The sequence below is a fragment of the Lepidochelys olivacea genome, assembly GCF_965140295.1.
Source record: "Lepidochelys olivacea isolate rLepOli2 genome assembly, chromosome: 9".
Classification (NCBI taxonomy): Eukaryota; Metazoa; Chordata; order Testudines; family Cheloniidae; genus Lepidochelys; species Lepidochelys olivacea.
The window spans coordinates 28,940,478-28,955,758 of NC_140419.1; the positions used below are offsets into that span (position 1 = coordinate 28,940,478).

Genomic DNA, 15,281 nt, shown 5'->3' on the forward strand with positions numbered 1-15,281 from the left:
TACTCCTTAACTCTCTCTTTTGTGAGTTTGAAATCTTTCATCCTTTGATTTTTTTCCCTATATACACTTTTGGTTTTAATTTATTGAAGATCATAGTTGTGACACAAGGAATCCCATGGGGCTCAATTCACCAAATAATTTTTCAGATATTTAGTCTTTATCCACAATGAAATTTAAGGGACTTCTTGCATGAGTAAGGACTCTTCACATAAATTAGGGATAGCAAAATTGAGCCTGTGATACTGCACCCCACATTCTTCATAGTGATATAATTATGATATGATTATGGCATAATTATGATGTATTATAGGCAAGATAGGTCATGTGAGATATTATTGAAAAGGTTATGATTTACTGAACATGATTATACTATGTGTATGCATGTATACTTTTTGTATCTGAAGTTAGGAATATTGACTATGTATCTGTATTTCAAATGTGTTTATATCTGGGGAATGCCCACTAGACAAGATGCTTTAATTCTGAAAAGCTGTGTGGGAAAGGGCGATTAGAGAAAACAACAGGCCTTAGAAGAAGCTTATCTCCCACCTGGGGGCCCTCCTGAGGATGTTGCAGACAGCCTCCAAGTCATGGCTGCTGTGACACTACAGGGACATGTGACCAGGTCACCTGGTGCTGGACTCCATCATGGGATATCAGTATTTTTCCACTGGCTGGCGTGGGAACAAAGCTTTGAAACAAAGGGTTCCCGCCATATGCAAAAGCTATATAAGGCAGGGGAGTGACATCATCTTGGTTCTTCACTGACTCCCGACCCAAAGAGACTCCTGGAAACACCTGAGGAACAAAGACTGAACTGGGGGAAGTGCTGGACCCAGGCTAAAGGGATTTTTAGCCTGTGAATGAAACACCTGATTCCAAGCTGTAAGCAAGTGCAGCTTGCCCCTTAAGAATCTGCAGCCTGATTGTATCATCAATTAGGGTGAGAATTTGCTATTCGTATTGGATCTATGTTGTATATTAAACTTAGTTTGTTTCATTTATTTGCTAGGTAATCTGCTTTGATCTGTTTGCTATCCCTTATAATCACTTAAAATCTATCTTTTGTAGTTAATACATTTGTTTTTACTTTGTCTAAACCAGTGTGTGGGAGTCATAACTCGGGGCAGAAAGCTATTGTGTATTCCTCTCCACATTGAGGAGGGAGCGAATTTCATGAGCTTGCGCTGCATAGTTCCCTATGCAGAGCAAGACGGTATAATTTTGGGTTTACACTCCAGAAGGGGGTATGTGGCTGAGTAGCTGGCAAGTTCCCTAGCTGGAGCCTTCCCATGCAGGGCTGATCACAGCATCTGCATGTAACTGCAGCTGGGTGTCTCCCTTCCTGTATGTGTGCTGGTGAAAGTGTAGGCTGGTCACATCAGTACAGTGTAAAGGGAGTCCAGGCTGGTGGGTCAGGGCTCCGTGGTACTCGGGTTCCAGGTGGCACCCCCGGGGGAACCCGTCACAGAGCCCCTGGGTATTAGAGTCTCTTGGGCTTTCTTTGCTCATGGAAATAAATAATTCTGATTCTCCAGAATGTAAGAGACTACAAATATACATAAAGGGTTTTCTACCAGTTCACAGAGTGTGCAAATATTTTAAAATTTTGTTTTTATTAACTTCAATTCAGAAAGTTAAATCTCGTTTAACAGCTCTTTCTGCCTGAGTCATTCCTATAAGAGTAAGAGATTCCTATTCCACAGAAAAGTGGTGCTACTCTAGTAGAATGTCTGCAGGGAAATGATTTGTAATTGTCTTAATAAAGTTCACTTTTCTCCTGACTCTCCTGTCCCTTGCACTGGGGAGGTTTACCACCCTCAACATTTGTTAGCTATGGATGAGTCAATGATTAAGGAAAATATCAGATAGCTGTTTCTGAATCATGCAGCGTATCAAGGCTATTAAGTTTGGATTGAAGTTTTATGCACTTCAATGGGGGCCTATGCTCCTTCTCAGCCTGGAGAGAGAAGGAAAAGCTGATGAAACAGATTTATCATTCATATTCTCTTGCATTTGCAAAAGCCATAAAAAGGCCTGTCACATCAGAGAGGGGGAGAGTATGCTGTGCTGGGAAGGTATAGGAGAGGATTCAGGACACTTGGCTTGGGAAAGTCACTTAATCTCTCTGTGCCTCAATTTGTCATCTGTATAATGGGGATAATACTTCTCTACCTCCTAGGGCTGTTGTAAGGATAAATTCATTAATGTCTCTGAAGTGCTCAGTTACTATGGTGAGGAATGCCGCAGAAAAGCCTGTAAGTAAATCTCTATCGACACTTGGCACCCATTTTTGATTTACAGTAATTCCAAGCAAGAACATATGTAGTTTATTTGGGGTGCCTGACAATTAACCAAAAAATAGGGTTTTGGAAATCTAAATTGGGGGATTAGAATATTCCAAAGCATTTTCATATGGAGGTAATATGCACAAGGCAAGAGACCAACATCATTAGCATCCTTATTACTATGGACAGAGATAACACATCATTACAAAAAGAGAGACCGAAGATATAATCACCTTCTGGGCCAAGTCATTCACTCACACAGAAAAACTTGTGGGAGAGGAGGAGTCCTGTTGTAACTCCAAGCATTAAACTCTTGGGCCTGACTCTGATCTCATGTATACCATTATGAATTAAAAGTAACTCCAGTGAAATCAATGGAGTTACACCCTTATGAAAATGGTGTAAGTGATGTTCTAAGCAGGTCCTCAAATTTTCTGTGCCAATCTTGCTTTAATAGGGAAGACTTTTTTCTGCATGAAGAAAGAATGGGACGTGGCTGGCAAACCCTGAAGAGCTCAAGAAACTGTGGGCAAAGACTGCAGGGACTTCCTCTACTTGCTGTCAAATTTTGCTTTTTGCCTTTCCATCCCTCTCCTCTCTAGTAGCTTGGCTTATTCAGGGACCATACTGCCATTGGCCTTCTCCCTCACAGCTGCACATTTTTCTCCCTCTGCAAAGGCAGAAGGTGGTTTTTCCCAGCCAGCTCTCAGGTCATCTGCATATGACAATATGTCTTGTAAGGAACAGGGGCTACCACAAGCACATTACACCGGTCCTCTGCTCTTTATGCTGGCTTCCCATGGAATATAAAATCAAGTTCAAGGTCTTGGTCCTTACCTTTGAGACACTCTCTAGGCCCAGAACACCTACAAATTTGATTAAAACTCTGGGATTAGGAATGTGGCTGATAATTTCATCCCTTAAATACAATGCAGCTATGCACAGACAGGGTAAAGCTTGTCTATGCAGGAGACAGAGCCCTTGGGGGCTAGTCCCAGACAGGAATAAACTCCCACAGGAACTCAGGCTCTCAATCCTCTCCACCTTCCATTCACAGCACAAGGTGTGCAACTTTGACTTTGCTGATATAAGACGCACAACATAGTGTACATATAATTAAATAACAAGCACTGTACTGCACACACACTCTTACCCCTGGGAAGAGGATGAGAAAGAGATGAACCATACCTGACAGATGTTAATGCACTATTCGAATGTGCTTATGTACTCCGGTGATGAGGGTGGTGTAAGAACCTGGATAGAATAAAATAGCCCCTTCTGCAATGGCAAACTGTTTGGCCCCTCTAGATGGTGTGCCCTTGGCACACCAACATTTGACAGCATCGTGGCTACACAGAAGGCTTTAGTTCCTTCCAGGTAACAGGAGCAACAGTGCTTATATTTGGTGTGCAGAGCCCCATGGTTTAGGGAGAGATTTTCAAAGACACAGTGCTTGACTGACATACGTGCCTTTGAGAATCTCCCCCTAAATTCTACCCTTATTGCTCATTCCTGATGTTCAGGTGTGGTATTTCCACCAAGTTAGTCCTTGGCAAGACCACCTTTCCACGTAACTTTCTCAAAGTCACCAGATATGAGCAGTAGTTCAACAATACACTGTTAGAGCCCTGTTGCCTTAAAAAACAACCTGGAAGAGAAGGAGAGTCTTTTATTCTTGGAACTAAGGTGTTACTAGGATTCACCTGCCGGACAAGTATAATTTCATGGCTCCAGGATAATAGATTTGCCACTGAAACCTTTCAGATAACCACATTATAGCACATCATGCATCTTCATCTGCAACTAGGAGTAACCTCACCAAAATAAAACCAAACTAACTCATCTCCACACACAAACTGGGAAGAGAAACCAAGTAACTTCATGTTGGCATACTTCACTCAGGCATCATCCCCCTGAAAATTAAAATCTCCCCACTCTTTAGCCAATGTAAAGAGCCTATATGACCAATTAATCAGCTGTAAAAAGTATTTGATATTACACTTTATACTTATGAAGAGAGGGTTTCTCCCATCTACTAAATATAAGATTTACTGACTATGATTTGGTATAGTACATAAGAATATTCCCATTTGGTACCAATGAGGTTAAAGTTACTGACAGAAGCTTTTACTTTAAGAATGTATGCCAGCACTAGCTTATAAAAATATTTACTCATGCTAACACTATTCTCACACGCACGCATACAAGTGTGCCTGCATTATGTCCCCAGATAACAGGCATGCTTAGAAATCCAACTAACACACAAATTTTATGGCATCACGATCTTCACATTATAGTAAAAGAGCTGTCAGGAATTCTATTATAATCCAAGGTTTTGGGGAGAAAAAAATCCTTTGTGCTGAAATGTTTTAAGGCTTCAAACTGAAAAAGTAATGTTTGTCCTCTGATTAAGTCTGAAAATAAAAAGACAGTTTGAGTTCAGATGCACAAAAATAGCTGTTTATGCCCCCCCAAAACCAAAACAACTTGTACTTTTATAACTCAGAGATACACGTTTTCAATGTGTTGTTTTGATTTAGTCTTCAGTAACAGGATGCAAGTGTGACTGAGCCACTGGGTTACTCTGACCCTTGGGTAATTAAGTTTGACATCCTCCCAGCAGGGGCAACATCCTAAGACACTATGCTTCAAGAAAGGAGACTTTAAAGAAAGGGAGGATGTTAGAAACAGCCTGAAGGAAAAACATTAAAAGAATAAAAGCCACAGAATTAGCATTAGTCATAGTCATTATAGTCTATAGACTATAGTCATTATAGTCTCAGAAGGAAACCAAAGGTGAGAAGGTAAAACAGTATGGTTAAATGGCAAGGTACAATAATTTACTCAGACAAAAAAACAAAAACAAACAAAAAAACCACCCCACCACGGTAATGCAGCCCAGCCCAAGTGAGCCTAGTAGGAACTTAAGCATGAGCAAGTATGATGCGGAAAATATAGAGGGCCCAATCCTGCAGTCCCTACTTACACAAAACTTCTATCTAATTTTGAATGCAGAGTTGGGTCCTAAGAAGGCTAGAAGGACATTTGATGAACAAATAGCCACAGATCTAGACGAACGATAAGTCTTTAAATACGTCGGTAATTTTGGGCAAGTCAATGAGACCACTGCAGTGCTAAGTGGACAATCAAAGAAGATGAAGAACCAAATTCTGCCACATTTATCCATGTATAAATGGGGATATTCACATAGTAAATTAGTACTCCCTCTGAATAAAAGTGGTAGAATCTGGCCCCAAATTGTTTGTAGCAGACTTCATTGTGGAGAGTGATGGCAAAATACTTATGCTGCCAGAATTGTACAACCCAGTACAGGTTTAATAGTGTTTGTCTGCAAGGAAACAATGTAACTTTTAGCAGTCTGAGTGAGAAATTAATTTAATTAGTTTATTATTAGGTTTACAAATATCAAGTTCTTATTTCTGTGTATTTCAAAGATGTATGTTACCGGTAATAAAGATGAAGCCCAATCAGAGAGAAAGTTACCAAAAACAGAGATGATGGAACAAGTTGAGAAATTAAATAGATTGCCATTGTACTTTATGTTGTGTGGGGCCTCAAGCACCTTCTACTTTAAAAATTAAATATTCTTCAATTGTAATGAATCACCAGGACCAGCTGGTATCCTCCAAAGGAGATCTGAAAGTAGTGAAGAATGGAGCAGCTGCACTACTAACAAATACTTGTAGTCTGCCATTGTAATACAATATATTTTATATCATTTCAACATTTATGGGTCAGAACCTGCTTCACCTGATAAGGGAGGCAGAATCTGGCTTTAACATATAATAGATCATTAAAACATCTACAGTGAAGGTTGGAAGCTGACAATAATACTTAGCATTTAGGTAGCTCTTTATATACGGTATTCCAAGCACATAAAAATGGCCACACTCAGTCAGACTAGTGGTCCATCTAGCTCAGTATCCTGTCTTCTGACAGTGATCGATGCCAGATGCTTCAGAGGGAATGAACAGAAGAGGGCAATTTATGGAGTGATCCATCTTCTGTCAGATAGTTCAAGCTTCTGGCAGTCATGATCACTTTCACCCAAATTGTCTTCCACCTTCAGATTCCTAATGACATTGGCCTGGAATGGCTAATAGCCACTGATGGACCTATCCTCCATGAATTCATCTAATTCTTTTTTTGAACCCAGTTATACTTCTGGCCTTCACAACATCCCCTGGCAACAAGCTCCACAGGTTGACTGTGTGAAGAAGTACTTCCTTGTATTTGTTTTAAACCTGCTGCCTATTCATTTCATTGGGTGATTACTGGGTCTTCTATTATGTGACAGGGTAAATAACCCTTCCTTTTTCACTTTAACCAGACCATTCAAGAATCTGTAGACCTCTCTCATATTACCCCTCAGTCATCTGTTTTCTAAGCTGACCAGTCAAAGCCTTTTTAATCTTTCCTCATATGGCAGCCATTCTATACCCCTAATAATTTTTGTTGCCCTTCTCTGTAGCTTTTCTAATCTAATCTATCTTTTTTTCAGATGGGGCTACCAGAACTGCACACACTATTCAAGGTGTGGGCTTACCATGAATTTAGATAGTGGCGTTATGACGATTTCTGTCTTCTTATCTATCTCCTTTCTAATGGTTCCTAACATTCTGTTAACTCTCTGAACTGCGGCTGCACATTGAGCAGATGTTTTCAGAGAACTATCCAGGGTGACTCTAAACACAGTACAGACATTAACAAATGTCATTAGGAATCTGAAGGTGGAAGACAATTTGGGTGAAAGTGATCATGAAATAATGGATTTCATGATCCTAAAGGAAAGGAAGGAGTAAAAGCAGCAGACTAAGGACAACAGATTTCAAAAAAAGCAGACTTTTACAAACTCAGAGACCTGGTAAATAAGGTCCCATTGGAAGAAGTACCTTTAAAGATAGTACCTATCTTTAAAAGGGGGAAAAAAGAGGACCCAGGGAATTATAGACCAGTCAGCCTAACCAGTGATACCTGGAAAGATACCAGAACAAATTATTAAATAATCAATTTGTAAGCACATGGAGGATAATGAACAACAGTCAGGTTGGTTTGTCATGGTTTGTTCTTGAGAAATCAATGCTATTTTCCATCTGTGACAGGTTTACTGGCTGAGTGGATGGGGGGAAGCAGTAGTTGTGATATGCCTTGATTATAGTTAGGCTTTTGATACAGTTGTGCATTGCATTCTCATAAGCAAACAAGGGTGCATGCACATCTGGTTGAAAGACCATACTCAAAGAGTCGTTATCAATGGCTCACTGTGAAACTGGGAGGGCATATTTAGTGGGGCCCCACAAGAGTCAGTCCTGGGTCCAGTACTTTTCAATATTTTCATAAATGACTTGTGTAATGGAGCAGAGAGTATACTTATAAAAAATTGCAGATAACACCAAACTGGCCAACTGGGAGGTTTTGTAATAACTTTGAAGGACAGAATTAGAATTCAAACTTCCTTAACAAATTGGAGAACAGGTCTAATTCAACAAATTGAAATTCAATAAAGACAAATGCAAAGTGGTTCATTTAGGAAGGAAAACTCAAATTCACAACTACAAAATGGGGAATAATTGGCTCAGTAGTAGTAGTGCTGAAAAGGATCTAGGGGTTTGGGTAGATTACAAAATGAATATGAGGCAGTAATGTGATGCAATTGCAAAAAAGGCTAACATAAGAATATAAGAATGGCCATACTGGGTCAGACCAAAGGTCCATCTAGTCCAGTATCCTGTCTTCTGACTGTGGCCAATGCCAGGTGCCCCAGAGGGAATGAACAGAACAGGTAATCATCTAGTGATCTATCCCCAGTCGCCCATTCCCAACTTCTGGCAAACAGAGGCTAGGAACACCATCCCTGCTCATCCTGGCTAATAGCCATTGATGGACCTATCCTTCATGACCTTATCTAGTTCTTTTTTGAACCCTGTTCTTGTCTTGGCTTTACAACATCCTCTGGCAAAGACTGATTGTATGTTGTGTGAAAAAAATGCTTCCTTTCGTTTGTTTTAAACCTGCCTATTAATTTCATTTGGTGACCTCTAGTTCTTGTGTTATGAGAAGGATAAATAACACTTCCTTATTTATTTTCTCCACACCTGTCATGATTTTCTAGACCTCAATCATATCCCCCCTTAGTCATCTCTTTTCCAAGCTGAAAAGTCCCAGTCTTATTAATCACTCCTCCTACAGAAGCCATTCCATGCCCCTAACAATTTTTGTTGCCCTTTTATGAACCTTTTCCAATTCCGATAGATCTTTGAGATGGGGAGACCACATCTGCACGCAGTATTCAAGATGTGGGCATATCATTGATTTATACAGAGGCAAAATGATTTTTCTGTCTTATTATCTATTCCTTTCTTAATGATTCACAACATTCTGTTCGCTTTTTTGACTGCCATTGCACATTGAGTTAATGTTTTCAGAGTACTATCCACAATGATTCCAAGATCTCTTTCTTGAGTGGTAACAGCTAATTTAGACTCCATCATTTTATATGTATAGTTGGGATTATGTTTTCCAATGTGCATCACTTTGCATTTATCAACATTAAATTTCATCTGCCATTTTGTTGCCCCATCACCCAATTATGAGAGATCTTTTTGTAGCTCTTTGCAGTCTGCCTTGGTCTAAATATCTTGAGTAGTTTTGTATCATCTGCAAACTTTGCCACCTCACTGTTTACCCCTTTTTCCAGATCATTTATGAATATGTTGAATAGGACTGGTCTCAGTACAGATCCCTGGGGGACACCTCAATTTACCTCTCTTCATTCTGAAAACTGACCATTTATTCCTACCCTTTATTTCCTATCTTTTAACCAATTACCAATCCATGAGAGGACCTTCACTTTTATCCCATGACAGCTTACTTTGCTTAAGAGCCTTTGGTGAGGGACCTTGTCAAAGGCTTTCTGAAAATCTTAAGTACACTATATCCACTGGATCCTCCTTGTCCACATGCTCGTTGACCCCCCTCAAAGAATTCTAGTAGATTGGTGAGGCATGATTTCCCTTTACAAAAACCATGTTGACTCTTCCCCAACAAATTATGTTCATCTATGTGTCTGACATTTTGTTCTTTACTATAGTTTTGACCAATTTGCTGGAGTACTGAAGTCAGGCTACCAGCCTGTAATTGCTGGGATCACCTCTGGAGCCCTTTTTAAAAATTGATGTCACATTAGCTATCCTGTAGTCATTTGGTACAGAAGCAGATTTAAATGATAGACTACAGTTAGTAGTTCTTCAATTTCACAATTGAGGTCCTTCAGAACTCTTGGGTGAATACCATCTGGTCGTAGTGGCTTATTGCTGTTTAGTTTATCAATTTGTTCCAAAACGTCCTCTAATGACACCTCAATCTGGGACAGTTCCTCAGATTTGTCACCTGAAAAGAATGGCTCAAGTTTGGGAATCTCCCTCACATCTTCAGCCGTGAAGACCGATGCAAAGAATTCATCTAGTTTCTCCACAATGGCCTTATCATCCTTGAGTGCTCCTTTAGCATCTCGATCATCCAGTGGCCCCAATGGTTACTTAGCAGGCTTCTGCTTCTGATCTACTTAAAATGTTTTTTTGCTATTACCTTTTGAGTCTTTGGCTAGCTGTTCTTCAAATTCTTTTTTGGCCTTCCTAATTATATTTTTACACTTCATTTGCCAGAGTTTATGCTCCTTTATATTTTCCTCACTAGAATGTAACTTGTACTTTTTAAAGGGTGCCTTTTTGCCTCTCACTGCTTCTTTTATTTTGTGCCTCTCACTGCTTATCATTCTGGGGTGTATTAACAGGAATGGTGCATGTAAGACATGGGAGCTAATTGTCCTTCTCTACTCAGCACTGATGAGGCCTCAGGTGGAGTATTTTGTCCAGTTCTGGGTGCCATACTTTAGGACATATGTGAACATATTGGAGAGAGTCCAGAGGAAAGCAACAAACATGAGAAAAGGTTTAGAAATCCTGGCCTGTGAGGGAAGGTTAAAAAAACTGGGCATGTTTAGTCTTTTCTCAAGGAGCATAAGCTCTGGCAAATGAAGTGTCAAAATATAATTAGGAAGGCCAAAAAATAATTTGAAGAACAGCTAGCCAAAGACTCAAAAAGTAATAGCAAAAACATTTTAAGTAGATCAGAAGCAGGAAGCCTGCTAAGCAACTGATGGGGGGGACCTCATAAGTCTTCAAAGATGTTAAGGGCTGTTATAACAAGGATGGTGATCAATTGTTCTCCCTTTCCATTGAAGGTAGCACAAGAAGCAATGGGCTTAATCTGCAGCAAGGGAGGTTTAGATTAGATATTAGGAAAAACTTTCTAAGGAGGTCGTGGAATCCGCATCATTGGAGGTTTTTAAGAACAGGTTGGACAAACACCTATTGGTGATGGTCTAGGTTGACTTGGTCCTGCAACCTTCTCAAGGTCCCTTCAAGCCCTACATTTCTATGATTCTATGAAATTACTCATCACAACATTCCTGTAAGACTGGTGGATAAGTGTTGTTATTCCCATTTTACAGAAGTTGAAGAAACTTGCCTTGGATCATAGAGAGAGTAAGTAGTGACAGAGCCAGGATTAGAATTCAAGCTTTCCTGACTCCCTGTCCTGTGCTCATTTCTCCAGCCCTCACATAGGTCCAGGGTAGTCCCCACCAGAAAGTTCTAAGAGCAATCCCAGCAATTATGTTCCAGTGAGCTTTACTTTGGTACCACGGATATAGTAGAGAAAATTGATACTAATAAAATTACCTTCTGTGTGAAGGTAGCCTAACTGTATGATAGGAACATTATCCACTATTTTGTTAAAGGAGAGTAGGAAGATGTAATTTAGTTAGACTTTTTAAAAAAAGTTCCCTTATAAGATGCTTTTAAGAAAATTTGGTACCTGGGTTAGAGATTAATCTTGTTGTGAATCTACACCCCATATTCTTCATAGAAATATTGTTATGATATGAATATGGCATAACTAAGATGTATTTTATGCAAGATGGGTCGTAAGGTATCATTGGAAAGGTTATGTTTTACTGAATACGATTATCCTATTTGTATACATGTATCACTTCTGTATCTGAAGTTAGGAATATTGATTATGTAACAATTACAACTGTGGTTACACCTGGGAAACGCCCACCAGACAGTATGCAGTTGGTCTGGATGAGCCATTAGGAAAGACACGGGGTCTTTGAAGATGTTGCTCTCTCATCTTCCTGGAGTTCCTTCCGGTGGACGTTACAAATAAACCTTGTCTGATGGTGGCTTTAACACTGCAAGGTCATGTGATAATGTCACCTGGTACGGAGTACTACCTTGGACACTGCTGGTATTTTTCAAAGGAAACAAAGGATTCCCACCTTATGTAAATCCTATTTAAGGGCTGGGAAGTGAGTCAACCAGGGCTCTTCTCCCTTGCCTCCCCACCCAAGAAGGAAGACTGTTGAAAGCACCTGAAGACAAAGGAACTAAGCTGGGGAAAGGCAAGGGCTGAGTCCAGACTGAGACGGGCTTTAGCCTGTGAAGAGAAATAACTGGAACTCTGAGCTGCAGAAACTCTGCAACCTGCCTAAAACAACATTTAAGGTGAGAAATTACTATTTGTAACCTGTTTCTTTAGTGTATTATGCTTGTTTGTGTGTGTTGTTTTATTTGCTCTGTAATCTGTTTTGTTCTGTTTGCTGTGCCTTATAATCACTTACAATTTACCTTTTGTAATTAATAAACTTTATACCGAAACTCAGTTTGTGCAATTCATAACTGGAGGGGGGGGGCGGCAAAGAGCTGTGCATATCTCCCTCCACCTTGAGGGGGTGGGTGATTTTTAGGCGCTTATGCTATATAGATCTCTACACAGCACAAGATGATATAATTTTGGGTTTACATTCCAGAGGGTGTGTGCACAGGAGAGTGGGGCATTCCCCTAGCTGAGTCTTCCCACATAGAGTTAATCTCAGACTCTGTGTGATTCTACAGCTAGGTGTGTCCCTGTGTGTGTGTGTGCTGGAAAGGGACTTGATAGCCTATCACAGCAGCACAGAGTAAGGGAAACGCAGGCTGGTAGGACAGGTGGGCTCAGTGGGACCCCAGCACATCCGGCGGCATCGCGAAAAGGGGGTCCAACCTGTCACACTTGTCATAGGTTAAAAACTGATTAAGACAAAGAAAGCAAAGAATAGGAGTAAATGACATGGAAAGATGTTAATAGTGGGGAGGTGTACCTCTGTGCAGGGCAAGAATAGCACTTCTAAAACACCTGTTGATACCCACTCAGTGCATGCAGCTAAATGGAGCAGGAGCATGGGTATAGAAAATGCAGTGTATTCAGTAGGGAAGAGGAACCAGGGGCTGTTGGAGGTTGCTGCTGCTAGGGAGAGGTGGGTAGCAGAGTATCTCTTTCTCTCTCTCTCTCTCCATTCCAGGACCTCAAAGAGGCACTTGCCTCTCTGTTTCCAGCTCCTCTCATGCTTACATTAAACAACATTGAGAGAGAACATTGAACAGAGACAGCTGACCTACCCTCAACCCTTCGGGTACCTGGAGCATAGGTGGGGGGATAGTGGGGCAGAGGGAAAGGAAGCCTCCCAGGAGAAAAATGATAGGGAGAAAAGGAGGAGACAGAAGTGGAAGTGTGGGGAGATAAATTCAAGGACAGAGTGAAAGAGAAAGGGGAACTTCAGCGGTGTGTGGAGAAAAGCTTGTTACCCCTATGAAGGTAGATTGCATGGTACATATGTTATTTAGGCAACAATGTTCAGGGTGATTGCTCACCTTTTGTGCCAGGTACTTCAAGCAGACAAGCTTGCTAGGAAAGAGCAATACTAGAAAGAGGGCCAGCCGCAGGATATTGCCAAGAGAAAGAACATTTTCTATTGAAGTCAGACAAAATGTTTCTTTTCCTTGCACAAGCCTGCCAAGATGAAAGGAAAGTTGTTGTGCAGAAGTTTCCAGGAATGTTTCTCCAGCTTTACATAGTCTGTCTGAGGTAGAAATGCTGAGGCACAATACTCCATTCAGTATACACCTGTAAGTTTTGGGCAAGGTTAGAGTGGAGTGAGAAATCTGTTCTATTTGGGGTCTTCTACGGCACCTATCAAGTGGTGTCTAAGCACTGTGGTGTCATTAGCCAGCAATCGGGAAATGTGTATGTTCTGAGAAGTAAGGAGCGGGGCAGTAGAGGTACCCACTCTTGCTTTTCTATCAGGGAGTCTCCCCTCAGGGGACTCTATCATCAGACGCTTGGTAATATCCATTATTTCTGTGGTCTTGTATCTAACACAGCTATTTCCTAAAAGGCACCAGGGAGAGCATCTTCCCTTCATGTGCCGCCTTGTCACCCTACATCTTAGGGTGCTTGACTTTAGCACGGTTCTTCAGATACTGCCAGTGCTGCCTTCTGCTGCTGTTTCATTTTTCTCTCCCCCACATCATGCCACTAACTGATGCCTTGTTTTATCAGTGTGAGGTTGCCTTCAGTTTTTACCCCTTTTCTACCCCTACAGGAGATGTGCTACTGAATAATGATACCAGATAAACACCACAAACGATAACCAAGCATGCTAGCCAATATTTGTACACAGTTGATGCATGTCGTGCCTGGATAGTTCTGCTATCTCGCAGATATCATATGGAACGAAGATTGCAAGAGGTAATTAGGAGAGTAAATCTGTAATAGTTTGAGGAGGTAGCACAACAGTGAATAGAAAGATCACACCTTGCTGATCATCCTGTTTTCCACTTTTAGTTATGATTCAGTTGAAAGCCCAAAGTCATTTTAGCCTGGTCCATCATTTATCTAAAAGATAAGTCTGTAAATGATTAGACTAACCATTTAGTTTCATGGACATTTTTGTTGCGAGCTATCACAGTTGCTATGATTGTTTTTACTATAAATCTCCCAAGACTGCTGGCTAAAAAAGACCCAAAACAAAGTACCAGGAACTATATATTTTATGGTGTCTAAAATATTCTTATTATTCATTGAGTTCCCCAAAGTGTTCAAAATAATGCAGATTCTTCTTAGTGCGAAGACATGGGCTAAACACCTTTACCAAATACTATTTTTTGCCAAAATATATTTTGCAAAGTATAAAAGTTAGAAACAGCAGAACAATAGGGATTAGTTAGAGCAGGGGTTCTCAAACTGGGGGTCGGGATCCCTTAGGGGGTCGTGAGGTGATTACATGGGGGGTCGCGAGCTGTCAGCCTCCACTCTAAACCCTGCTTTGCACCCAACATTTATAATGGTGTTAAATATATTAAAAAGTGTTTTTAATTTATAAGGGGGGTCGCACTCAGAGGCTTGCTATGTGAAAGAGGCCACCAGTACAAAAGTTTGAGAACCACTGAGTTAGAGAAAGTTGATCAATATTTCAGATCAGGTACCTACAAAGAAGGGAAAGAAGCATGAACATTTGTATGTAGCTGTCTACTTTTAACTTTTCTTCAGAAGCTCTGATTTGCTACTGAGTATTTGACTGAAGAGTGCACAACTGTATTGGATGAGAAAGTATGGTGTGACATACTTTTACACTCATGCTCCTTTAGGCAGTGGTGTTTTCAGAGGGCCTGCTCTGTAAGTGGTACACGTAAATGGAAATGATATTGGGGGAGAAATCTGTTGATGTCATTTAAACTGGAAGAAAATGTGTCTAACAAAAGCTTGCCCTGATCCGATACCTTGCTCTACACCTTGTAGAGTGTGGAATTATGTTAGAGTCCTAAGTGGGAACAGGAGATTAAAATTATGCCACGTTTAGTAACTTTGCTATATGCTTGCAGCTCCTGTTGTGTTCAGTAGGAGTTCTGCATATGAAACCACAGACAGGAATTGATCCTTTGTGAAGTTCACTGGGGAAGAAAAGGAGATGGAATTGTTAGGCACATAGCAGTGTGCCTAAAATTCAGAAAACACTGTAGGTTTTACATAACAGCTCAGATGCTGAAAATGTGAAGAATTATAGTCGAGAGCCGTTACTTATTCTCCTGC

The 15,281-nt window shown here is 40.6% G+C and overlaps 1 protein-coding gene across 3 annotated transcripts in view; it reads right to left on the minus strand.

Moving 5' to 3' along the window:
* AGTR1 (angiotensin II receptor type 1) overlaps window positions 1–15,281 on the minus strand; it is a 44,880-nt gene that overhangs the window by 25,703 nt on the left and 3,896 nt on the right. The gene's annotated exons all lie outside the window — the stretch shown is intronic.